The sequence below is a fragment of the Rhipicephalus microplus genome, chromosome X (genome assembly GCF_043290135.1).
Source record: "Rhipicephalus microplus isolate Deutch F79 chromosome X, USDA_Rmic, whole genome shotgun sequence".
Taxonomy (NCBI): Eukaryota; Metazoa; Arthropoda; class Arachnida; order Ixodida; family Ixodidae; genus Rhipicephalus; species Rhipicephalus microplus.
The window spans coordinates 101,316,872-101,333,033 of NC_134710.1; the positions used below are offsets into that span (position 1 = coordinate 101,316,872).

Consider the following 16,162-nt stretch of genomic DNA (forward strand, 5'->3'; position numbering starts at 1 on the left):
TTCATGATGCTTGAGAAATACGATACTTTAAAATAGTTTTCTTTTGGTTCTTTTTACACGCACGTCTTTCATGAATCAATAAAGTTGTTTACCTACCTACCTGGACGTCCGCGCCACGTTTGTGGTTTTTCCTTCTGTAAGGACCTTCGACGCAGCGATCATTTTATGCGAAGGTATGTGAAGTGCGGATCTGCGAGTCAGTGCCTTGAAAATAATTAGCTGTGGCTAAATGAAGTAAGAATAAAGAGAGAGAAAGAAAGTGAGGTCCCTAGTCACACCGATAAAAAAAAAAACAAAGAGCCCGTGAACTTCTTAGAGGAGCACATAGTGTACATTTTGCACGTCCTTATCAGAACATCAGTAAAATTTGCTCATCAATATATGCTATCATTTTCACGATAAGGAAGTAGCTACGTTACACAGCCGCCTATAGACCTCTCAGCTTTTCGGGTGCCTTCCCGTCTTTTTGAAATTGCGCTCGCGCGAGCGTAACTGCAATTGGGTTTCTTTTGTGCGTGCATAGATGGCGGCACCAGCTTGCTAAAAGAGACAGAATGTGAACAGCGGCGCTCTCCGACGGATTCGAGAGGAAGGTTTCCGGTTTGCGGGACCAAAGTGGGGAGAATGATCGGCATTCAAAATGGAGGCACTGCGCCGTGTCGCCTGTAGGCAGGCAGAAATTAGGTGCCTTCTTCCTTTTCCTCATGAACCACTAACAACAACATTCAAAAAGGGCCATGCGCTATTGCGAGCTGCAGCATGCAAGCGTCGCATGCATTCCGCATGTTTCACGCACCCCTTGGCATTGTTTAGATGAATCAATAGTATTAAGTGAGGAATCGGTAATTGAAATGTTTGTTTTGCCACATGGTTCTCAAGTTAGCAATTGATATAGTGTCACAAAGTCGTGACGCTGACAAAGATAGAGACAACTTGCGTAAATCAAATGTGTTTATTTATTGGCTGAACTTGTGGCCACGTGAAAGAAAAGTCAGATTACAGCAAGACACTTGCACTGATAGCGGCGAGCAAAGCGTCGGCTGTCGATCAACTGACAAGTGGCGAAACGTGTCGGCATTTATACACTTGCCATCGTACAATCTAGCGTTATCACTACTGGCGACGTAATTTTCGGAATAATCTGAAAGGTTCACGAAGTGGGCGTAATCTTAACAAAACTATCTACTACAGCCTCGAAGCTTCTCTAACACCGTAGGCCTGGTTAGTGACGGGGCGATGACAAAACTTCAGAAAAGGAACTTCGCATTGCCCCCCCCCCCCTCCAAAAAAAGGCATCGTCCCGATGCTTTGAAAGAAGACGAAAGTACAAAAATACGACAAGAGGGTACAAGTAATAGATTAGAATACAGCAATAACAACAACAACAAAATACGCTGTTTCAGTTCGTTAAAGGGACACTAGAGTCACATAACAACTTACGTCAGAGAGAAAGCTCAACGATATTATCAATTGATTGATTGATAAGGGGTTTAAAGTCTCATAACCACCATATGAGTATGAGAGACGCTGTAGTGGAGGGCTCCGGAAATTTCGACCACCTGGAGTTCTTTAATGTGCACCCAAATCTAAGCGCACGCGCTCCAGCATCTTCGCCTCCATCGAAAATGCAGCCTCCGAAGCCGGGATTCGATTCCGCGACTTGCAGTGCAGCCGAGTACCTTAGCCACTAGACCACCGCGGCGGGGCATACCGAGAATTTAAGGAAAATGCACAAGAACACATGCGCCGCAGTAGGACATTTTTAAAATGATCCCGATGACATCAGACGGACCGCCTACAGTTATTCACTAGTAATCGATCTAGCTTCACTAAATAAAGAGTACACCAAGAGACGCAATAAAATGTTGCTTGTTCGTTTCTGTTTGATTCATGAAACAAAAAAAAAAAAAGAACCGCTGGACGTTATTATGGGGAGTGGCGCGAGTCATTCAAAAATTCAATTTTCACGTGGTTACACAGGACAGGCAATGCCATCTAGCGGGGCTCAGTTGAAGCAAAAGCGTCTGCAATCTCGGAGCCAATGGCGGGAAGTTGATCAATGGCCGTAGTTGCTGCTGTGGCTCCAGCTGCTTTCGGAGTCGGGGCGGTCGGTCCACTTCTTGAGGCGGGTAACTTGAGGTGCGCTAAACCAATGCGGACCACTAAAACGTGATTTTATTTCAAAATAAGACCTTCCTTGGCACAAAAGTAACACTACGAGGTTTCTGGACCACCATTTTAACAATAAACGGCTACTTATAGTTGACTTTAGTGTCCGTTGAACGCGCATGAAACGGCTTGAGGCGCGTGACATAGACGACTTCAGGTCGCGATCAGCGTCGTTGAGAGTTCGGGATGCCGTCGGGGACAACCTCGTAATCAAGTGGGCCGAGACGTCGAATTACCGCATATGGTCCAAAATACCGTCGCAGAAGTTTTTCACCGAGTCCACGTCGGCGTGTCGGCGTCCATACCCAAACACGTTCACCGGGCTGGCATTCCACGAAGCCTCATCGAAGATTGTAATGGCGGCTATCCGTCTTGTGTTAATTGGTTCTTGATGCGAAAGTGGGCGAGTTGTCAGGCCTCTTCGGAGCGCTGAAGGTACTCGTTCGCATCGAGGTTTTCTCCGTCGGTGACATTGGGTAGCATGGCGTTGAGCGTCGTTGCCGGGGTCCTTGATAGACCAATTTGTACAGTGTCATCTGCATCGTTTCTCGAACGGCGGTGTTGTATGCGAAGGTCACTTACAGAAGGATGGCCTCCCGCGTCTTGTGTTTGACGTCGACGTACAGCCGTCAGCACCTTTAACACGAACGTTCCGCCGCGTGTCCTGCAGCCGTTTGATTGACGCTGACACCACGTACGTTTGGGTTCTGTTGCCAAGATGCTAACCATACATGCCGGCATACTATCCAAGCCTACGGAGGTATTATATCGGCAAAAGCGACCAGAACTTAGCGGCTGGCATCAATCAAACTAGCCCTGTCCACGCATCGAAGTGTTCGTGTTAAAGGTGCTGACGGCTGTACATGGCCGGCATGTTGGCGATGGTCTTGTTTAGGCGCTCTGTGAGGCCATTCGTCTGTGGGTGGTACGCTGTCGTCCGGCGGTGGTTTGTCTGGCTGTATGCCAAGATCGCTTGAGTTAAGTCGGCAGTAAATGCCGTACCTCTTTCTGTGATGAGGACCTCTGGGGCGCCGTGACGCAGGGCGATCTTTTCGACAAAAAATTTGGCTACCTCTGATGCACTACCTTTGGGCAGGGCTTTTGTCTTGGCGTAGCGGGTGAGATAGTCGGCATAGCTACGACGCTCCATTTGTTTCTGACAGCAGACGTCGGGAACGGCCCAAGTCCATACCGATTTGCTCGAATGGTGGGCGAGGTGGTTCAATGGGCTGCAAAAGTTCTGCTGGCCTTGCCGGCGGTGTCTTGCGTCGCTGGCAGTCCCGGCATGTCCTCACGTAATGAGCGACGTCGATGGCAAGGCGTGACCAGTAGTATTTTTATTGTATGCTCGCGAGCATGCGAAGAAAAACAAGGTTGCCAGCCACTGGGGGGTCGTGAAGGGCCTGCAGAATATCTAGTCGCATTGCTGAAGCGACGTCGTTTTTCAAGAAAAATGACGCCACACCTCGCCTTAATACCTTTAGGACGACACTAGTCCGGCGCTCGAGGTATTCCACTAGCCCTCTTAGTTCCGGGTCGGCTTGCTGTCACTCGGCGAAGTCGTCGGCACTTATGGTTCCCAAGAAGTACTCATCATCCTGGTCATCCTGCGGTGGTGGATTGACGGGGGCACGAGACCAGCAGTCGACGTCGGAGTGTTTCCTTCCGGACTTGGACACGGCGGTAATGTTGAGTTCTTCAAGTCTTAGGTTCCACCGTGCAAGGCGACCTGAAGGGTACAAGTTAGCTAGCGAACACAGGGCGTGGTGGTCTCTCACAACTTTGAAATGCCTCCCGTAGAGATAACGGTGAAATTTCGACGCTGCCCAGATGATGGCGAGGCACTCCGTTTCTGTTGTGGAATAGTTGGCCTCGGCTTTACAAAAACTCCGGCTAGCATAACTGATAACCATTTCCAGGTCATCGGTCTTTTGAACGAGGACCGCACCGAGTACTACGCTGCTTGCGTTGGTGTGTACTTCTGTCTCGGCGTATTCGTCAATATGCGCAAGTGGTGGCGTTGTCTGCAGGCGTCATTTAAGTTTCTGAAATGCCTCCTCTTGTGCCGTGTCCCACCTGAATTCGACGTCGGTTTTCGTGAGATGAGTTAGAGGTTTGGCCATCTGTGAACATCTCTTGATGAAACGCCTGTAATATAGGCGCACAATCAGGGGAATGGGCGTACTGCCTTCTTGTCGGTGGGGGGGGGTGGAAAATCGGCGATGGCGGCTGTTTTCCGCAGGTCGGCATAGACTCCAGACTTGCTAATCACATGTCCCAGGAACAAGAGCTCCCCGTACGCGAAGCGGCACTTTTCGGGCTTTAGAGTGAGTCCAGAGGTCTTGGTAGCTCGAAGTACTGCTTCAAGGCGCCTGAGATGCTCGTCGAAGCTCGAGAAAAGCACGACGACGTCGTCCAAGTACACGAGGCAAGTATGCCACTTCAATCCCGCCAGCATAGTGTCCGTAACACGCTGGAGCGTCGCATGCGCCGAGCAAAGACCAAATTGCATGACCTTGAACTCGAAGAGGCCGTCTGCTGTGGAAAAGGCAGTCTTCTCTCGATGTCTCCCATCGACATCAATTTGCCAATAGCCGGTCTTAAGGTCCATTGACGAAAAGTACTTCGCGTTGTGCAGACGATCCAGAGCGTCGCCTTTACGTGGGAGAGGGCACATGTCCGTTTTATCCATGTTGTTCAGGCGGCGGTTATCAACGCAAGAACGTATGGTCCCATCCTTCTTCACTAAGAACATGGGTGACGCCTACGGAAACTAGGACGGCTGAATAATGCCATTTCGTAGCATTTCGTCGACTTTTTCATGGCCTCGCGTTCGCGCGTTGAAACTTGGTACAGGCTCTGCCGAACTAGTCGAGCACTTTCTTATATTATAATGCGATGTTTCACGACTGGGGTTTGCCGAATTCCGGACGAAGACGAGAAGCAGTCCTTGAATTGTGGGAGCAGGGTTATGAGCTAGTCTTGCTCACACTTCGGAAGCCTTGGGCTGACGTCGAAAACTGGTTGAGGAAACGATTCATAGAAGAAGCTTCGGCAGCATCGAAGAGGGTGAAAGCGTTGCTGACGTTCATGATTTCGCTGATGTAGGCGACCGTCATACCAACGTTTAGGTGTCTATATTCATGGCTGAAGTTTGTCAGCAATACCTTTGTTTGGCCCCCACGCAGCTTGGCGATGCCTCTTACAACGCAAACCTGATGGTTTAGAAGTAAGTGCTGATCGCCCTCGATGACGCCTTCAAGGTTTGTGTGTTCCTCGGTGCCAATAGAAATGATTACGCTGGAGAAAGGTGGAATGCTGACCCACTCTTCTATCACATTTAAAGCATGGGTCGGGTGCGTCATGTGGGGCGGCAGTGCTTCTTCTGATGTTAGTATGATTGATTTAGACCTCAGGTCGACGGCAGCACCGTGTGAACAAAAGAAGTCCATCCCAAGTATCGCATCACTGGAGCACTGTTGTTGGATTACAAAGCTTGCAGGGTAAGTTCGCTTATTGATGGCGACTCCTGCTGTGCAGAGCCCAGCGGGTGCCATAAGATGGCCTCCAGGGGTCCAGACTTTCTTCAACTTCATGACGAGTGTCCCGCTGATGAGAGAATAGTCGGCTCCGGTGCCGACGAGAGCTGTGACACTGTGGCCGTCGACGAGAACGTCGAGGTCACTATAGTTCGTCGCCTGGCGTTGCGGTTGGGTCGTGGCGTCGGGTGTCACAAAACGAGCGCTCGAAAAAAAAAAAGAGAGCACCACCGAACTCTGGCGACCAAGCGCCAGAGAGACGCCTCAAGGTCAATGCTAAAGTGGCAACCACTGGCACGCGTACGCACGCACCTACGCGTCAAAAGCGTCTAGTCCCACCTGTGGAGGAAAAGTGCGCGCAACCACTGGCCCGCGTCAACTACGCTGACGCCCACGTGGCCAAGGCTGATGCAGAGTGTTGCTTGATCTTTTGGCATGAAACTGTCTAAGTCCAGCACAAAACGGCGTGTTCTCAACTGGAGCGTGTTTGTATGTTATATAGGATATGAGAACACGTTAAAAATTGATAGTGCTTTTAGAGGTGATTGACATCCCAGTGCCCAAAGTAACTACAGCGGTATGCACCAGAAATCCACATCGTTGCGTGTGCCGCTCCCGCGAATGAAAATTCGTGTCTAGGATACTGTACATATGCGCGTGCAGGGTTCTCCTTAGGGGGGGGGGGCAAAAGTTCGTCGCAATGCCCCCCCCTCTTCCAATTATGTCAATGTAGGGGCTGCCTTAGCGCCCCTCCCTATTATGTTAATATATGAATGAAATATCCTCTAATGCAACAGAGCACACCTGGTTGTCATTGATACAACAGATATTGGTCATAAGATAGGAATTGACATTTCAGTGCCCAAAGTAACTACAGCGGTATGCACCAGAAATCAACATCGGTGCGTGCGCTGCTCCCGCGAATGAACATTCGCGCCTAGCATACTGTATGTCTATCATAGACGTGTGCAGGGTTCTCGTTAAGGATGGGGGGGGGGGGGCAAAAGTTTGTCGCAGTGCACCCTCCCCCTTCTTAATATGTACATGCAGGGGCTGACTTAGCGCCCCCTTCCTGTTATGTTAATATATGGAGTTGACGTTGAGCTCCTCACCTCTCTTCGGTGAATGAGGCAGCGGCTGCTTCCTAATCAGGTTTACAAACCACCGGGTTTCTATACCTGCACTACCAAATTTATTAACAATATCGTGAATATGCTGGTACCTTCAGTATATTTACGCTTCATATTTTATAGCACTCTACCTAATAATCACGCCTGAAACTTCATGATCTGACAGATTTAAGTCGGTCATAAGACTACAATCGAGGCCAGAACAGCAGGCTTTCGGCTGATGTGTGTGTTCAAAATATCCTATATTGCAACAAAGCACTCATGGTTCTTATTGATACAACAAATATTGGTCATAAGATAAGAACCAAATACTGAGTAGAATGCCTTTGGTCATTTTTCGTGAGTCGAAATGTGCTCTAATGCAACCAACTGTGCCTGACACTTCATGATGTGGCAGATATCGGAAATAATAATAATAATAATAATAATAATAATAATAATAATAATAATAATAATAATAATAATAATAATAATAATAATAATAATAATAATAATAATAATAATAATAATAATAATAATAATAATAATAATAATAATAATAATAATAATAATAATAATAATAATAATAATGTTTATTTTTTCATCAATAGTTTGATGAAGGACAGCTGCAGGTAAAAGCTGCTCTCCGAAAGAGGCAGCTTGACAAATGCCCACAGCCACCTTTTAGCACAACAGCCGTGGCAAAAAATCAGAAATGTGAAGTCAACAAGAATAACAACAACACCAAATAGATAAATAAATGAAAAAATAAATAAAGTTATAAACACCACGTCAGAATTCCAAAAATAAAAATAGCAACCGTGATAACACAGTAACTGCAAAGAAATCTTAAAAACTAAACATGCGTACATCGCGCAATTGAATCTGTATACAGTGTAAAAAATCTATGCCAGCTTTCACATATTTATTAAGTAACGTAAGATCAATGTAGGATAACTTAGCTGTGGAGTAGTTTGTTCTCGAAGTTCTTATTTTCCATGTTTGTTTATTACGTGTTTCAAACAATGTAATATTTGACTGCAGTTTTGAGAGGTCATACAAAAAATTTCGACTTTCTTTCAATTCACGCCTGATTGACAATGCTAATTTAAAATGGTAGAGACAATGCACGGGTAGTATTCCAGCCTGTTGAAACAATTCGCTTGTGTGAGCATCATACGGCAAGTTAAAAATGATTCTAATATACTTCTTTTGCATCAGGTACAGTTTTTGCAAGTTCGTGTAAGTTGTAGTCCCCTATACCAAGAAACAATAGGTAAGATGTGAATAGAAAAGTGATTTACAAAGTAAGAGCTTTACCTTATAAAGTAAAAGATTTGCCTTATATTGCAACTGAACTCTGTATTAAAAGCTTTTGAATGTTGTCTGAAGTCAAAAAGGTTTCTAATGCAACAACCCACACCCTAATCTTCATGATGTTACGGATTTAGGTCATAAGACTGTAATTGTGCTCTGTGTGGAGGGTTTTCGAATGATAAGTGTGTTGGAAATATCCTCTCGTCATAAGACTGTAACTGAACCCTCTATGGAAGACTTCTGGACGTTGTCTTTAGTCAAAGTATTGTCTAAAGCAACAAACTACACCCAACTGTTCATGAAGTCACAGATATCGGTCATAATATTGAAACTTAACCCTGTATGGAATACTTGTGGACGTTTTCTTTAGTCAAAGTATTCTCTGAAGCGACAAACCTCACTCAACTGTTCATGAAGTCACAGATATCGGTCATAATATTGGGACTGAACCCTGTATGGAATACTTGGGGACGTTTTCTTTAGTCAAAGTATTCTCTGAAGCGACAAACCTCACTCAACTGTTCATGAAGTCACAGATATCGGTCATAATATTGGGACTGAACCCTGTATTGAAGACTTCTAAACGTTGTCTTTAGTCAAAGTATTCTCTAAAGCGACAAACCACACCAAACTGTTCATGAAGTCACAGATATTGGTCATAATATTAGAACTGAACCGTATATGGAAGACTTCTGGACGTTGTCTTAAGTCAAACTATTCTCTTAAGTGACAAACCGCACCACTCTGTTCATGAAGTCACAGATATCGGTAATAATATTGGAACTGAGCCCTGTATGAAATACTTCTGGACGTTGTCTTTAGTCAAAGTATTCTCTAAAGCGACAAACCACACCAAACTGTTCATGAAGTCACAGATATTGGTCATGATATTAGAACTGAAACCTGTATGGAATAATTGTGGACGTTGTTTTTAGTCAAAGTATTCTCTAAAGCGACAAACCACACCACTCTGTTCATGAAGTCACAGATATCGGTCATAATATTATAATTGAAACCTGTATGAAATACTTGTGGACGTTGTCTTTAGTCAAAGTATTCTCTAAAGTGACAAACCTCACTCAACTGTTCATGAAGTCACAGATATCGGTCATAATACTGGAACTAAACCCTGTATTCAAGAGTTCTGGACGTTGTTTTTAGTCAAAGTATTCTCTGAAACGTCAAAACGCACTCAACTGTTCATGAAGTCACAGACATTGGTCATAATATTTGAACTGAACCCTGTACCGAATACTTTTGATCTTTGTTTTTAGTCAAAGTATTCTCCAAAGCAACAAACCGCACCCAACTGTTCATGAAGTCACAGATATTGGTCATAATACCGGAACTGAACCCTGTATAGAAGACTTCTGGGCGTTGTCTTTAGTCAAAGTATCCTCTAATGCGACAAACCACACCCAACTGTTCATGAAGTCACAGATAGCGATCATAATATTGGAACTGAATGAACCCTGTATGGAAGGCTTTTGAACATTGACTGCAGCCTAAATGTTCTCCAATGCAACGACCTACACCCTACTCTTCATGATGTGACGGATTTAGGTCATGAGGCGGTAATTGTGTCCTGTGTAGAGGGCTTTATAATGATAGGTGTATTGGAAATATCCTCTAAAGCAAGAAACCGCACCAGGCTCTTAATGATACAACAGATACTGGTCATAAGAATGGAACCAAGTACTATGTAGAATGCCTTTGGGCATTTTTTGTAGTCATAATACGCTCTAACGCAACTAATTGTGTCTGAAACTTCCATGATAAGACAGATATTGGTCATATGACTGCAACTGAACCCTGTATAAAAGACTTCTGGACGTTGTCTGTAGTTAAAGTATTCTCTAAAGCGACAAACTGCCCCCAACTCTTTATGAAGTCACAGATATCGGCCATAATACTGAAACTGAGCCCTGTATGGAAGGCTTTCGAACGTTGTCTGCAGCCAAAATGTTCTACAATGCAACAAAACACACCCGACACTTTATGGTGCAACATATATTAGTGATAAGATTGGAACCAAGCACAGCGTGGAACACTTTCGGATGGCATATTTATTGATTTTCAAATTTGGCAGCCCAATGTTAGGCTACTGCAGGAGTGGTGTACATAAATACAAAATGAAAGTATTTAAACAGTAATATCACAATAAGTGTGCCAACGTAAACAAATATCACTACCCCCTGAGTGCATCCCGGTAAGAAATGAGAGAAATAGAACATTATGAAGATACAAGTGCCTCCAAAAAGTCAGACACAGTGGTATCACGAACTAAACCAAGTAGATCATTTCAGTGTTTGATAACTTTATTTGAACGTGCTAGAGAGCACTACAAATGGCTTCTAAGCTAGATTGTGATTGCAGATCAGTGCTATGTTGAAGGCTTCTGCGCTTTGCTGGTAGTTCAAATATCCTTTAACATCTACAAAATGCACCTGACACTTCTTGATGAGACAAATATTGGATTCGAGATTGCCGCCAAGCACTGTGTAGAAGGCTTTCGCATATCATCGATAGTCAAAATACCCTATATTGCAATAAAGCATGGCCAAAATTTTTGATGGGACAGATACTGGTCATAGGATTGCACCAGAGCACAGTAGAGAACTTTTGGCAAGTTTTCTAGCATAGCTAAACTGAATATCTTGATATTTTAAATATGCTTAAGTGCATGCATATATAGTCCAAGTTAATGCGTATGCTAAAAAAAAACTGAACAGAAATGAAGCACTCCTTAGAAACATACAAAGATTCAATGTTCAAAACCATCTAATATCTTCAGCTCATTACAGTCTGAAGGAACAGATAAATAATGATCAGTTCTGAATGGTCTCGTAAGTCACAGGAGGCCCTTTTCGCATTTCTTCTAAACAAAGTGCAGTACAGTACTAGTGCACCTTCATTCATTTTGTGCATACATGTGGTGACCTTCTCTCCCTGCTATCGTGTCATCATGCATATGATTTGAAATCAGGGGCTTCTCACCACGTTTTCAGTTATCTGTCCAGCTGTAAACAAAACGCGTGTTATAATATAGTAAACTCTAGAACGACGGAGAAGCGCCATTGTATGTCTATAGCTATGAGTATCAGAATGAACTAGAAATTAAGAATGTGTGTGTTAGAATGCCTCCGAACAACGCATGTGCTACTGAACGTAGCAGAGAAGCAGAACAAGCGAGAAGTAAAATAGCAGGCTATACCAGCAGCACTTAATCATGCAACTTTCTTATTCGATCACTGTCGTGGGTCCCGTTAATTAGGGAGGCGATCGCCGGGCTAATACCAAGGGCCGAAGTCTCGGCCCTCCGAACTGCACCACGAAAGCGAGGACAATTTGAAAGTGGTCCTATTTGGCGCGCCAGCGGACGCCTGCTGTGGCCCAAAGAACAAGTCAGAGCCAAGAGTTGATAAACAAAACAAAATTATATTCTTGAATATTGCAGATCAAACGATACACAAATATGCACACTCGACAATAGTTGAATACGATATGTAACCAATCGACCAACGTACTACACAGTACAACCAGCTACACTCGAAACAACAGACACAAACAACAATACGCGCTACAATGCAATCACATGTATCGAACAACCAAGACACTTAAAGACAAAAGAATTCGAAAACTTATTCAGTCCAAAGTCCTTGGAACAAAAGTCTGAATGATACTCTTCCGAGAATCACTCACTCAGTCCAGCGCCGTTGTCGATCCGCTACGCCCGAAGTTTCTCTTCCAGGAAACCTCGCGCCTTCAATTGGCCGCTCTCCAAGCACCAAACTTCGCCGGTAACACGTCGGCTTCCCACGCGCTGCGATTGCAGGACGTGTCTTCGCTCTGTGGCGGTAGTCTCACACTCTTCTGCTTGTAGCACGAGTCTTTCTCCCTCAGGTGGAAATCCTCTTCATTGCCTCCTTTGTCACTGAGGACAAAAGGCTTCGCCCACACGGCGGAAAGACCCTTCGCACACGGGCGCAAACTTTTTTTCTTCTCCTTCTTTGTCACTGAGGACAAAAGACTTCGCCCACACGGCGGAAAGACCCTACGCACACTGGCACACAATTTCTTCTTATCCTGCCTACGCGCACGGGCGCAAACTTTCTTCATCTCCTCATCTCCCCCCGCTTTTCGCCTAAATACCTTCCGCGCTAGACATTCTTCATCTCCTCATCTCCCTTCTCCGCTGCTCGCTTAAATACCTTCCGTGCTAAATTCCAGAAGCTTCTCATCGTTTCGTCGGCGCGATGCACAGCCAAGGCTGGGGAAAGAGCGAGACGTTTCAAGGGCCGTCCGCGACACGTGACGCAACTCTGCATCACCACGCCCATTTCCTTCGAGAACCTTCCAGGGCTTGCTCGGCCGCCGATGTGAGGAGGATGGTCGGCGAGACTACGTTTCTGAGGGGGGGGGGGGGGGAGAGACGGCGCTCCCGGGGAGTCTTTGGATGTTTGTTTTCTTCTTTATCGTTGACCTTGAGGCGTCTCTCAGCGCTTGGTATCGTTACTGTCACTAGCATTCGGCGGCGCGCGCTTTTTCCAAGCGCTCGTTTGTGACACATACGCATGCGCATAGTTCGTCTTGGGGGGTAGTTATGAGGGTTATCGCAACCTATGTCAGGTAGGGTTCGCCCCCCCCCCCCTCCTCTCCTCTCTTCGGTTTGTAGGGGGATTCCTGGGTTTGGGTGATGGTGGCGGTGTTCAGCGACAAAGGCGCGGGCAGGGGTGATGCACCGGCTGATTTTTCAAAAAAGAAGTAATAGGGGGAAGGACAAAAAGGCGAAGGGCGCAGTGGCCCGCTAACTGTTGTCGCTCTCACATCAATATACTCCGGCGCACCGAAAATTTTAAGTAACTCCGCTGTGAAAAGACGAATTGATTAACTTAGTGTGAACGAGGAATATTGAATTATAGGAGGGCTTCGTGTAGCAGAAGTGTTTGTTATTTCTTAACGTTAAGGGACTCGGTGAATTTCAGAATTTTTGCGAAAGACTACAAATACTTAACCAGTAAGTTAGTTATTCTCTGCTGAGTATTACATCCTCATGACGCGCTTAGTTAAAAAAAACGCCGATTTCTTTACAGATGCCAGGCATGCGCTACTTTCGCTGCCCCAGATGTTCGTGTCCTAAGGTCTCGCTCAAGGCATTCTTCAGACATCTTCGCACAGTTCATTGGCATGAAAGCAATTGGTTGTGTGGCTTAGGTGGCTGCATGAAAACGTTTAGGCTGTTTCTTTCTTACAAAAGACGTGTACTGAAAGCACGCCGAGCTGCTTAAGGATGGAACACAACCCACTGAGAACATTCCGCTGCAAGTAGAGCAAAGAAGCGAAAATGATTTACTGATGGAAGAACCAGAAGCCCAAGAAGAAGTGCTAATTGATTCTCAGCTATGTGGATAAAGTCCCTGTCCCTCTGATTATGTGAATCAATTGGTAGCACTGCTTCTCAAGTGGAAAGAAGCAAGACACCTTCCAGAATCCACCTTGAACGAAATAGCGAACGATGTTATTTCCTTCATTCAAGTGATGCTAGAGGATGAACAGCTTTGCACGTGTACTCTGACTGCCAGTCGTAAAGTGGAGTGCAAGCAGCAGCTAAACGAGCTCCTCACAAAAGCAAAGTGGTTGAGATATTGGCGGACCCATTTTCCTGCTGTAGAGCCTCGTACAATAGTGCTGGGAATGGACATGCATGAAAAACACACCATGGCGTATGTCCCCCTCTGTGATAGGTTGAAATGTGTCCTAGAGAATTCTGACCTGTCTAGTGTCTTCAGCAGCTACCCCCCCTCCCCTCCAAAAAAAAAAATTACTTGTGCTCTATTTTTATGGCACTGAGTTTCAAGAGCATACTTACTTTACAGGGGACAAATCTAAAATAAGTATACGACTCTACAGTGACAAATTCGAGGTGTGTAACCCATTAGGTAGCAAAAGAGGGAAACACAAAATGACAGCTGTCTATTTTTCAGTCTTAAATTTTGTTGCAAAAGGAAGGTCAACACTCTCAGGAATTCATCTAGTTTTGCTCGTCAATGATAAATATGTGTCTTCCTACGGCTTTTCAAAAATATTAGCTCCAGCTATTGCCGATGTAAATGAATTAGAACAGGGCATTAAGGTGGGTGGAAATATGCTGAAAGGTTCAGTCTTTATTTTTAGTGGGGATAACTTGTGCAGCCACCAAGTAGGAGGCTTCAAGAGTTCATTCAGTCATGGCAGAATATGCAGGTTTTGCATGGCATTGCGCAATGTACTGAACCACAAGTTTATAGAAAGTGACTTTATTCTTCGCATGCCAAATAACCACCAAAAGCATTTAGATATGCTGAGGGCAGGGCTTAACAACTGTAATTAACCTAAACATGGTAATTAACCTAAAGAACATGGTAATTAAGGTAAATTAAAATATATCAATAGCTTTGAGCACTTTGTTTTTCGTGCGTACGATATTAATATTATCGGGATTAAAGTTATAAATATTGCGCAGAGCTTGGTTTTGCATATGTTGATGAGATGGGAAATGACAGGGTTAGGTGTTGCCGTAGGTACCAATACCGCAATTGATATGACTATGAATGAATGTGTGATATAGAGAAAGGAGAGCTGGAGTAGACAAGGCCTAGCTTTTTTTAATGCTTTTATGATGAAACAAATTCTTTTCCTAACTTGTGAAGTGTGTTTTTGCAATATTAGTGTTCCATCAAGATAGCAAGCAAGAAATGAAAAACAGTCGCTAGTCGATATGAAAAAGGAGTCGAGGGCTGACTAAAGTAAAAATTGTTGTCGTCTTTGAGGAGAACAAAAACCAATAATTTAGTTTTGTTTGGAGTCAAAACAAATGATTTTCTGGACACCAAGTAAAATGTTACCTAGGCAATATTTAATTAGTTGACAATATTAAAGATCCATCCGAGTCTGAGACAGTTGTGTTATCAGCGTTTAACAAACATTGTGAAGGTGAAGCGTGTAGGGGCAAGTTCATAATATAAAGAAGATTGAGCTCTGTGGCTCCCCGTATTAGGTAATTGCTGTATTGTCTAAAAACTTACCAGATAAATAAACAAATAAATAAAATGTTAGCTTTCTGTCGAAAATATTTTCTGGGAAAATTAACGCTGGTCCTGTTATTCTATAGGCTACAACATTTCTGGTAACCTACCACAATTACTGTATCAAAGATTTGAAAAAAAAATAAAATATGGAGCCAACAATAAGTCCTTCGTGAATGGAACTCGATATGTAGTCTGTTAATGGAAGTACCACCAAGTCAGTTGAACTACCACAAGGAAACAGAATTGGCAGTCGTTTAACAGAATAATTTTTTTCAGTTCCTTATTGAGGCGGCTAACGAACACTTTCTCAAATAGTTTGCTGCCAGATGATAAGATAGAAACACGTGGGTAATTAGAAATATTTGACCTATCCTCTTTTTTAAAAAATGGGCACCACATTTGTGTTCTTAAGTGTGCGTTGAAAAGTTCCTACTCAAAATGATGCTAATTATGCATCCAATGTTGGATAAATGAAATGACCAAACATTTTTAAGGAGTGTTCAAGGATGTCATCTTATGCTGAAGAGGTATCTTTAAAGTTATATATAATATGACATATAACACGTACTTAGGACAGGTAGTAACCATGGAGCCAAACCATCAGATTGAAGTAACTAGAAGAACAACAATGGGGTGGAGAACATTCGGCAAGTATTCTCAAATCATGGATGGTAATCTACCACTATCCCTCAAGAGGAAGGTGCATCTTGCTGGTAATTACCTACGAAGCAGAAACGTGCACGCTTAGAAAGAGGGTTCAGCTTAAATTGAGGACGACGCAGCGAGTAACAGAAAGGAAAATGATAGGTGTAAGTTTAAGAGACAAGAAGACAGCAGAGTGGGTCTGAAAAAAAACCGTAGTTAAGGATATCAATGACAGCTGAAACCAAGAAGGAATTGACATGGGCCGGGCACGTAGCGCGTAGGCAGGACAACCACTGGTCATTAGGAGTAACTGACT

General features: G+C 44.3%; 1 pseudogene; it reads left to right on the plus strand.

Moving 5' to 3' along the window:
• Positions 1-5,532: 5,532 nt before the first annotated feature.
• On the plus strand, positions 5,533-14,504 carry LOC142775068 (uncharacterized; annotated as a pseudogene).
• The last annotated feature ends 1,658 nt before the right edge of the window (positions 14,505-16,162 follow it).